Here is an 11,896-nt window from a genome sequence, read left to right on the forward strand (position 1 = left end):
AAGTGGTGAAACAGGGCTGCAAGTGTCTCCCTGTCTCTCTCCCTCTTTACCTCTACCTCTTCCTCTCCCCTCACAAATTCTCTCTGTCTCTATCCAATAATAAATAAAAATATTTAAAATAATAATAGTAAAATATATATTTAAAAAATCAGGCCCTGATAAAGAAAGTTCCTGTCTTTTTAATTCAGTGCCAGCACTACAAATCCACCACTCCTGGTGTGTTTTTGTTTGTCTGTTTGTTTCTGGTTTTTTATTTTCTTTTTACTATTTTATTGGATAAGGCAGAAAGAAATTGAAAGAGGGAGAAAGAAAGATAGACACCTGCAGACCTGCTTCACCACTTGCGAAGTGTCCCCCTGCAAGTAAGGAGCAAGAGTTCAAACAGCCCTTTCCCCCAAAATTCCTGTCTTAAACCCAGGTAGCAGCCAACTCTGATGGATAGACCTGATAGAGACTCTCTGTCTCCACACCAGGTAACTGACTAAGTTAAGGCAGGGAAAGATGGTTTATTGAGTAACCCCAAAAGAAAGTGGTCCTGAAAACTAACAGTGTCTGATTATTTAAAAGACCTCATTAAAGGTACATAAGCTGTGAACTTCTCCTTAACTGGGTGGGCATTCAGTGTTCTCCATGCCAACCCACCCACTCCGCTACACTTGGTCCAATTCTAATAAATATAAATCTTTTCTGTTCTGCAACTCTCTATGGACTTATTTTGTTGACCTTTTATATGCTCAACCAACACTGTAGGCCAAAAACTACATGAAGAAAGAATTATTCCTTTTTTCCCATGCCCTTGACACTAACCCTTAATGAACATGAGACCTGAAGAGTGGAGCCTATTGTCCCCACCCCTGCCCCACTAGTTCCCCTCCTTAGAGTCTAATCCCATTCCTATTCTTGCCTTTTCAACTCCCACTGCCTTAATTCTACAAAATAGCACTTCCTTGATCTTCAACCTCACCCAGTCTACTGAGTCATTCCCATGGTTCTATAAATGTGTAGGACTGTGTATGTTCAAAGGCAGCCGTGATACCTGTGTGCATGTGCGAGTGAGAAGGTGAGTGTTTCACCCAGACTTCCCCTTATCATACACTTGATGCATATGCAGAGAAACACATACACACACACACACACACACACACACACTGAAAATAGTCCTTCTCCACGACTTTTACCCTATTACATTAATAAAATAATTTGCTTTTTAAAAAAAATCAAATAATGTAGAATCCAAAAGTCTAGATGCTGTTCAAATATGATGTCACACATCTGAAGACCATCATGTTCTTACTGTAAGTATGCATATTTCAGCTATTCTTGAGAATAAGAAGAATCTGCCAGAAAGATTGCCCTTAGTACTTAGCAGAAATTTGCATATGCTTATAGTCAAATGTAGTTCATAGTACTTCTAATTATTTCATGTGTCTTCAGCAAAGTTTGTAGGTGATACTTCTTAGACATTAAGATTAAAGATAATATTCTCTGGTCCAGGAGGTGGTGCAGTGGATAATACACTGGATTCTCAACCAGGAGGTCCCAAGTTCAATCCCTGGAAGCACTTGTACCAGAGTGATGTCTGGTTCTTTCTCTCTATCTCTCCTCCCATCTTTCTCATGAATAAATAAATTCTTTTTTAAAAAAAATATGCCAAAAGTCTCAAAGGAACCAGTTATGACAAATAACTTACAAAATCACTTAAGTATATTTAATTACATACTCCAAAATTGACTATATTAGTTGACAACACAAATGCATACTAATCACTTCATGTATAGTATCTAACGTTTCTATTCATTTTAGGAGATTATAATAAGCAATTAGAAGTGGGAAAACAAACCAAAAAATGTATATATTGAGTGTTCTATGGTTACATTAGCCAATATTCGAGTAGCTATATTATTTATTTACTCAAAACTATCATAAATTTTGAGGGTTCTCTGTGAGACCACTGACATTGTTGACTGCAGAAATATTATACCTGAGACGTAGCACGTCTCTAAAGTTACTTTATTGAATAAACCCAAATGGCCTGCTCAGTATCACTCACCACTTTCAGGCTGTTAAGCGTGTCCTTGATTTCAGCCAACGTTTATTTCTACAATAAACCACTTACACAAAGCACCTTTACTTTTTTTAATATATTTTATTTATTTATTTATTTTTATTGTTATGAATGCCATTGTTGTTGGATAGGACAGAGAGAAATGGAGAGAGGAGGGGAAGACAGAGAGGGGGAGAGAAAAACAGACACCTGCAGACCTGCTTCACCGCCTGTGAAGCAATGCCCCTGCAGGTGGGGAGCCGGGGACTGGAACCCAGATCCTTAAGTGGGTCCCTGCACTTTGCACCATGTGCGTTTAATCTGCTGCACTACCGCCCAACTCCCTAGTACCTTTACTTTTTAAAAACCAGTTTTTCTCTGAAAAAAAAAATACTTAAATTGTATTAAGTTAAAAGACATTATTTGAATTCCTTTTCAAATGAAACTATAAATTACTGCTATTATCCTGTGATACTTTAATATATAAAGATACAATACTGTCTGACTTAGTCCTTTACTATCTTGCTTCTCCTTCTCAGTTTTTTTCTTTCTTTCTTTCTTTCTAAAAGTAGCAAAATGGTCTATTTTCTCAGGTGTTCAACTGAAATGCAGGAAATACACTACAAGAAAGACACTAAATATTAATGCCAAATGGCTTCTCTCAGATGCATTTCTAGAACTGAAATATTTTGTTTTAGCTTTCTTCAATCATTCCAACTACCACTTTGGTTGCCTCTGATACAGGCAAATCTAAATTGACCGGATATTTCCATGGTGACTTTTCTGCATAGCCCAGAGCCAATCTATGCAATGAAGTATGCCTTTCAATATCTTTAACCATGAATGTCTATCAGATGAGTGCCAACAAATGGGTTTCTTTCTAACACATTCATGACAAGGACTGTTATATATATAAATCAAGTCAAACTACTTGACACTGCTTTGTTCTTTGACCTCAGAACAAAAATAGAGGACAATTTCATGAACTAAAATAGCATCATCAGGTTTAAGCAACCAGGGCAGAAGTAACATGCTCTTCATGTATACATTGAAAGTGACAGTAGTTATTGTTGCTACAAGTCCAGTGAGTCTATGAGTCTATTCCACTCCGTATTACAAGCCATTCCAGCTGTATGTGAATTCTCCTGAGGTCTAGTGTTTTTGAGAGGTAAAGAACAAGAAGAGAATAGTGAAGCAGAGTGGAATTCTTGTCAACTTTAAGGTAAAGCCAAAAGTATTCTCATTTCTTCTTCTATGATTAAATAGAGAAAATAAATAAATAAAAGCTAGCTCATCTGAATATTTTAAGTTAGACAAGGGTCGGGGACAGGAGATGGTTCACCAGGTAAAGTACAAACTTCACCATACTTGAGGGTCCAGATTTGAGCCCCAGCAGCCACAGGAAGCATGACCATGTAGAGGAGGCTTCACAAGCAGCGGAGCAGTGCTGTGCTATTTCTCCTTCTCTTTCCCTCTCTACTTTTCACCCTCTATCAGGGAAAAAAAAATTAAATGAGTCTACCAGAAGTGATGTATGAAGCGGCCAGCAAGAAAAACCCTTGGGAAGCAGGACAGAGGTCAAATTCTTCTAAAACACACTATTACATATCTATAAATCTATTAATGCACTTGAGAAAACTATTAAGATGTAACTGGTTTTGAAATTTTCAGCTTATCCTCTGCCTCCTACTTTTTCATTCTTTTCATATTCCTTGAAAAGTTTTTGTTTTACCAGAGCACTGATCAGCTCTGGCTTATGGTATTGGAGAGGGTTGAAGCAATTGAATCCACCCCAACCCCCAGACTTTGGAGCTTCAAGTATGAAAGTTTATTTGCATAACCATTATGCTATCTACCCCCAACCTTGAAAAGGTCTTTTATTTTTTTCTGCCTCCAGGGTTATTGCTGGGACTCAGTGTCTGCACTATGAATCCACTGTTCCTGGAGGCTATTTTTTTCCCATTGATGCCATTGATATTGGATAGGACAGAGAGAAATTGCGAGAGGATAGGAGACAGAAAGATAAGCACCTGCAGACCAGCTTCACGGCTTGTGAAGCGACCCTCCTGCAGGTGGGGAGCCCGGAGCTCAAACTGGGATCTTTACTCTGGTCCTTACGCCTTGCGCCATGTGTGATTAACGCACTATGCTACCACCCAACCCCCCCTTGAAAAGTTTTTAAAAGTATACATCAGACTTCTTCAACGTAACTGTTCAATTTTACTATTTTACCACTACCTTTTGAAAGTTTCTCCAGGAACTGTGGCTTCAGACCAATTAGCTACATACCTCTGAGCCCTATTTAACTTTTTGTCTCAAGTCACATGCTAAGAATTCTCTCAGTAGAAAATTAAAAAAAAAAAAAAACTTTAAAAAAAAAAAAACTAGTATAACTACAGGTCCTTTGAAATTTAACTAAAATATGCCTACTAGCTATCTACAAAATGGAGGAAACCCCCCCCCCCAATACTTCACCTGCACTATTCCAGCTTTTAGGTCCATGATTGCTCAACAATTTGTTTGGCTTTGTATGTTAACTCTCTTTTCAGCCACCAGGTTCAGGATGCCGACCAGACTTCCCTGGACAGAGGACCCCACCAATGCATCCTGGAGCTCTACTTCCCCAGAGCCCCACCCCATTAGGGAAAGAGAGATGCAGGCTGGGAGTATGGATCGACCTGTCAATGCTCATGTTCAGCAGGGAAGCAATTACAGAAGCCAGACCTTCTACCTTCTGCATCCCACAATGACCCTGGGTCCATACTCCCAGAAGGATAAAGAATAGGAAAGCTATCAGGGGAGGGGATGGGGTACGGAGATCCGGTGGTGGGAACTGTGTGGAGTTGTACCCCTCTTATCCTATGGTTTTGTTAATGTCTCCTTTTTTAAATAAATTTTTAAAAAATTAATTTTAAAAAATACTTTTCTCCTCATGTTTCAGAACACTGCTTTTATGATTCTGTCTTACTCTTTTGACCAATTTTTCCCAGTCTTTTCCTAGCTTCTCCTATTGTGTAGGTGTCTTATCCCAGATTCAATCTCGTATCTTACTCATTATTCACAGTACTATACATCATGCTCTCAGAACAGTCTCCTTCTAGACTTTCAATTCTACTTAAAGCCTCTGTACATGGATATTTATCTACAGTCCAGACCTCTCACCTGAGTTGGTCTCCAAATCCACTGTGCACAGGGCTATCGCACAGGTTCCTCAAAACATCATTTGTTCCACAAAACCTGTGTCACCATCTTCAGTTCTATTCTAGATTAATGACATCACCATGCAGCTGGGTGAGCCACCCGGCAGCGTGATTATCATCCATGAAATTTTCTCCCTGTGCCTCTTCTCACACCAAATTAGTACAAAGTCCACATCGCTACTACTCCTCTTGGTTTCTCTCATATTGGCCATTTACTCTCTGTTACTGCTGCATTCCCTTAGTTTAAAACTTCAAAAGGCTTAGACCTTGCAACTGGTCCCCCAGTTTTTCACTTCACCTATTTATCCTCCAAATTCTTTCCAAAATGACTTCTCTAATGTAAAATAAAATCTTATACTAATTCTCTGCTTAAAACTTTTCAGTGATTCTACATCTGATATAGTAGAGTTCACTCTCCACTGAATGCTTTAAGACAATTCGGCCTGCTGCCTTCTCTTTCTCTCTCTCTCTCTCTCTCTCTCTCTCTCTTCCTGACCTGCTGCCTATACTATAGAATTGGAAGTTCTATTAGTGGACCATACTATTTCATACTGGTAAATGTTTATTTACTGTTCCCTTTGCCTGGGATATTCCTTCAGCCTTAACATACTAGCATATCCACTCAACCTCAACTCAGTCTTCTTAACATCTTAATACACACATATATATGCACACGTTCATGATAGAAATAAATGACAGTCTCTAATCTCTAAACTTAGTAGTTCACCAGACATGCAGCCTGGGGTATCCAGATACTATGTTAAATATGCAGCATCACCATATGTCGGAGCTAGGCAGTACTCTGCTTGAGTGGGGTGTGTGTGTGTGTGTGTGTGTGTGTGTGTGTTTCCCCCAAAAAGAGTTCTATATTTTCTCTCCTATCAATCCATAATACACCAGCATGGTGAAGTAATAGCAAAGAAGTTCTGATTGTTTTGCCTTATTCCTGACTCATATATATTCATACTTGTTTTTCTTCATTCACTCCATTTTTAATTTATTCTATCTTGAATTTCATATGACATTGTAAATGTCATCAATCCTTCCTAAAATTGTATAATCATTCTACATATCCACAAAGCAATCTCTTATCATTTACTCTAGATAAAGCCTCAAAATTTGTAACTCCTTACTACCTCTAAACTATGTTCTAATACTGAGCATTCAATAATCAAAATTCACAGGTTCTTTCTTTGTTGTTTTTATCAGCTCTGTTTAAAAATATGTAAGTCTCCATATAAAATGACCAGGAAAACAACCCACGCCCAATGCAAATTTAGAAGCCCATAATAGAAATGAAATTATTTGCACAAACAAGAAATCTGCTTACTGTACAACTTGTATGTCTAAAGGATGTAAAACTTCCAGTGCCTTCACACACAGAACCAAATGGGAACAGCTTAGTTATATGGTAGGAAGTTTTGAGTGCTCGGAAGCAAGATTACTATAGGTTGGCACTGACACATGAGAATCTGCTTTCATGCTATTTTTAAAACCCCTAATAAGCACTCTAAAAAAACAGGATTAAGTCTCTGCTCAGTTGACTCTGCCTCAGTTGTGGGAAAAAGAGTGTAAGATAATCACATTTTTACCTAAATCTGCTGCCAGTTAATCTACTTGCAAAAGAAGACATTAATGAAGTAGAAGTTTTCACAAAGTAGTTTAGAGTTTAACACTTTGAATGTAAAAATAGTTACAGAAAGTAATAAATGTACAACATAGTAGTTTCTATAAACCCTATTTAATAGAAATTATGTCCTTTCATCTACCCCATAGTTATCCAAACAACCACAGAAATCTATAATTACTGAGACTTGCCTTACAGCAAAACTTGATTTTAAAAAATTTGACACTTCACTCACCTACTGCAGGACAGAGTATTGCCCAAATACAGATACTAAACCAATTGCCTAAGTTTCTTGTGTTTAAAAATTTAGTGCCACTATTATGGCTCAAAATTTGGCTTGTAGTCCATCTGTAAGCAAACAGCCTGACAAGCACCCTAGTGTATTTCAGGATGACTGATGGGACACAGTGACTCAAGCAGGAAGGGGGGATGGGTGCTCTTAAAGCAACATGCCAGCGAATGGCGACAATGATACTTGAATTAACAATTTATAATTTCCTGATAAGCAATGAAATAAAGACAAAATTGCCCAGTACAAACTTTTAATTTCATAGTTTAATTAGTATGTGATCAAGACACTATAAATTCCAAAATGACTTTTAAAATGTTTTTTAAAAAAAGATAAAACATTAATTCCCCAATAAAGAAATTTTTAAAAAGAAATAAAAGGAAAAAAAAAGTTTAATCCAGGAATTCAAGCATTTTGCCAAACCCTGACCTTTTTCATTAAACAGACAGAGCAAGAGAGACCAAAAACAGAAAGAAAGAAAGAAAGAAAGAAAGAAAGAAAGAAAGAAAGAAAAAAGAGAAAGGAAAGAAAGACAGAAACAGCTACTCTCACATAGGAAGCGCATGGCAAGATACACTCCCTTGCCCACTCAACCTGGTGAGCCACCACTTTGATCTAATAAAAGAAATCAAAAGAGGCATAGTTCCAATTATCTCCCTGTAGATCTCTTTGTCCCAACAATTTGTTTTGGGCTGTGAGTGGTCTATGGATATTGCTGCTATTACTGTGCTGCTGCCATTACTGCCCTTGGAGTCAGTTAATATGTGTTTTATGTATTTGGCTGTGCCTTTGTTAGGAACATAGATATTGATGATGGTTGAATCTTCTTGTTGGATTGATCCTTTGACTGTTGTGTAGTATCCACAGAACTTAGGTGGCAGGTGTAGTGTGAAGCTACATTCCTGTAATCTTGCAAATCATTCATAAAAATTTTAACTTGGGAGTCGGGCTGTAGCGCAGCAGGTTAAGTGCAGGTGGCGCAAAGCACAAGGACCGGCATAAGGATCCCGGTTCGAACCCCGGCTCCCCACCTGCAGGGGAGTCGCTTCACAAGTGGTGAAGCAGGTCTGCAGGTGTCTGTCTTTCTCTCCTCCTCTCTGTCTTCCCCTCCTCTCTCCATTTCTCTCTGTCCTATCCAACAACAACAACAATAATAACTACAACAATAAAACAACAAGGGCAACAAAAGGGAATAAATAAATAAAATAAATATTTTTTTAAATTTTTTAACTTAAGCACAAGGATGTTGTAAGTATCCTAGTTCGAGCCCCAGCTCCCCACCTGCAGGGGAGTCGCTTCACAGGCAGTGAAGCAGGTCTGCAGGTGTCTATCTTTCTCTCCCTCTCTCTGTCTTCCCCTCCTCCATTTCTTTCTGTCCTTTATAACAATGACGACATCAATAATAATAACTACAATAATAAAACAAGGGCAACAAAAGGTAAAATAAATAAGTATTTAAAATTTTCTTTTAATTTTAACTTAAAATAAAACAGGCATGTTTATGATTCTTTCCTGTACCTACCAAACATCTAAATTATTTATGAATAGTCCAATTATCTTTACAGAAATTTAATCAGGATATCCAGAAAAAAGATGTTCTTAGCTTCTAAGAGATATTTCTTTGTCACTTTTACAACGGTAACTTTCTAACTAATGAAAGTAATTTGAAATTATAGATTAATCAGAGTCATTATTTTGATGGGGACAGGAAGTCTATGTATTGGGCTATCTGATGTGTTTCTTCTTGAGAGCCATGTTTCAAAAATAGATCAAAGGATTAGGGAGTTCTAACTATAGGTGTTTCCACATATTGAATAGTTTCATTTCAGAAAATACTGATGTGATAGATGAACTTTACTCTTCACTTTATGTTTTTCTACATTATATTTGAATAAACTTTCCAATTGTGTACTATTTCACAACCTTCTGCATTCTTCAGTCCTTTTGTACAATAGAGATCCACTTAGGGTGTGGCAAAAATGCAAATGCAATCCTCCATTTGGCCAGTAGAGAGTAGCATTGGCTCTGAAAGTCCACAGTATTATGTCCAGTGGTATGTATTTTTGTACATAAAGGAACAGACACCATTTCAATTTTCCTTATAAGAATGTGTTTATAAGTATCTCGTTTTATTTAGCCCTTATAAATTATATTTAAATAGTCCACATTAATGTTTATACCTCTCTGTGACAAAGTCCACCATTACTTCTCTATCAGATCAGATACATTCTGAAGAGGATGAAAAAAATGTGCTGAGTAGGAAAAAAGAGGTAGGGAATTGGATCCAATCATGGGAATGAATTTCCAAAGCCCTAGATTTTTTCTGAAACAAAAATATAACTATATAATACAGAAACCCTCTATGAAAACGTGTCCTTGACCTAGATCAGATTGATGGGGTTTACAGGTATTTATTATATTTTCCCCATATTTAGGAACTACTCTCTTCCCTGACCCAGCTTTCTTGTCTTTGTCTTTTTTTTAATATGGTGATTTAGTAGTAGTAAAATTAGTACTCAAAATAGCAGTATTCATTTCAGCTTTATTTATCTTAGATTCAAGAGAGGAATCGTGCTCAGGCATATGCAGTGCCATGGATTGAACTATAGGTCTCACACATGCAAATCCTATAGTTTGCCAGCTGAACCAGCTTCCAGCTTCAGTACTATTTAGGAATATTATGAGTAAGTATTATGTATGTTAAGAAAACAGTGTAAGAAGCAAAACGAGGGAGTCGGGGCGGTAGCACAGCGGGTAAGGCGCACAGGGCACAAAGCTCAAGGACTAGCATAAGGATCGGGGTTCCAGCCCCCGCCTCCTCACCTGCAGGGGGAGTGGCTTCACAAGCGGTGAAGCAGGTCTGCAGGTGTCTGTCTGTCTCTCCCTGTCTGTTTTCCCCCCCTCTCCATTTCTCTCTCTCCTATCCAATCAATAACAACGACAATAATAACTACAACAATAAAAAGGGCAACAAAAGGGAATAAATAATTTTAAAAAACGAAATACAAAAGCAAGCATATCTTATATGTAACAACTATTATTTAAAATTTGTTTATAATTGTATGTGGTGAAATAGGAAAGTTATAAAATTAAATTAAAAAGTTAATGATAAAAATTAAAAACAACTTCACATTATTCAACATTTCAAAATAATTAAGGATTTTTTTATATAGTGCACTATATAATATTATATAAGGGAGTTTAAAAAGAAAAAAATGAATAGGATTAAGAATGGAGAGCAGAAAACAAAAATCTAACTTTCCATGAGTTTTTCTTTGCTGATACAGGGTACTGTTATCTTACATCTCTTTCCAGAATGTTCTCACTACAATCTGGTTCTTTAAAATCCCCCTTCTCCTCCTTGAGGTCCCTATTGACCAGAAATCTATTGTCACAACCATGGGACTTATATAACTGGGCCTGAAAATGGACAGTTTTTTCTCATTGCTGCTTTCAGGCCATTGCACCCATATTTGTCCTTGAATTATATACGTTTAGAAGTCAGATTTAAATGCTGAATATGTTTATTTACATCTCCTACCAACCCTCATCTTATTATCATTCCATGTAGTTCTTGCACCTTTTTTTAAGTTCCCTTTTTTTATTTCTTTATCGGGAGATTAATGGTTTACAGTTAATGGTAAAATACAATAGTTCGCACATGCATAACATTTCCAAGTTTTACACATAGCAGTACAACCCCCACTAGGTCCTCCTCTGTGATCATGGTCCAGGACCTGAACCCTGCCCCTCACCCCAGAGTCTTTTACTTTGTGCAGTACACCAACACTAGTCCAAGTTCTGATTAGTGTTTTCCCTTCTGGTCTTGTTTTTCAGCTTCTGCCAATGAGTGAGATCCTCCCATACATGTTCATCCTTCTGATTCTAACTTATTTCACTTAACAAGATTCCTTCAAGCTCCATCCAAGATGGGCTGAAAACAGTGAAGTCACCATTATTAACAGCTGATCTATCTATATACATATATATCACAGCTTACTCAGCCACTCATCTGTTGTTGGGATACCTGGGCTGCTTCCAGGTTTTAGCTATTACAAAGTGTGCTGCTATGAACATAAATATACACAAATCTTTTTGGATGGGTATGTTTGGTTCCTTAGGATATAGTCTTATTTTCAACCCTGAGATCATCTTCCCTGATAATACCTTTAGCCCACCTGTATGTTAGCTGTCAGGCTCACCCAAAAATTAGTAAAGTCATGGGTGCCTTGTAATATACCTAAAATAGACCTACTTTTTCCAAAATGGGTACCCAAATTTCATCTGCTATATTCTTACCTTTGGGTTTCTGATTATTAAACAATTTGTTCTGCTTTATATCTTACCGCCTTTCAGCCATGCTGATGCTTCCATGATGCCAACAGGAATTCCCTGAGCAGACAATCTCACCAATGTGTCCTGGAACCCCACCTCCCCAGAGACCTAGCACACTAGGAGAAGAGAGAGACAGGATTGGAGTATGGATCAACCTGCCAACGCCCATGAAGAGGCAATTACAGAAGCCAGACTTCTCACTTTCTGCACTACATGATCCTGGGTCCATGCTCCCAGAGAGATAAAGAATAGGAAAGCCTCCAATGAAGGGGATATTGTATTCTGTCAATGGCTTTCTCTGCATCTATTGATATGACCATGTGGTTTTTGGTCTTGCTTTTGTTGATGTGGTGGATCATATTGATTGACTTACGTATATTAAACCAACCTTGCATCCCTGG

General features: G+C 37.7%; 1 protein-coding gene across 1 annotated transcript in view; it reads right to left on the bottom strand.

Annotated features, from left to right (window-relative positions):
• CTNNA3 (catenin alpha 3) overlaps window positions 1-7,323 on the bottom strand; it is a 1,573,756-nt gene extending 1,566,433 nt beyond the window's left edge. The window contains exon 1 of the mRNA XM_060193489.1: window positions 7,107-7,323. The gene's annotated coding sequence lies outside the window, so the exon portion shown is untranslated. The remainder of the gene's footprint in view (window positions 1-7,106) is intronic.
• Window positions 7,324-11,896: the final 4,573 nt, after the last annotated feature.

Source organism: Erinaceus europaeus, chromosome 1 (assembly GCF_950295315.1).
Source record: "Erinaceus europaeus chromosome 1, mEriEur2.1, whole genome shotgun sequence".
Lineage (NCBI taxonomy): Eukaryota > Metazoa > Chordata > Mammalia > Eulipotyphla > Erinaceidae > Erinaceus > Erinaceus europaeus.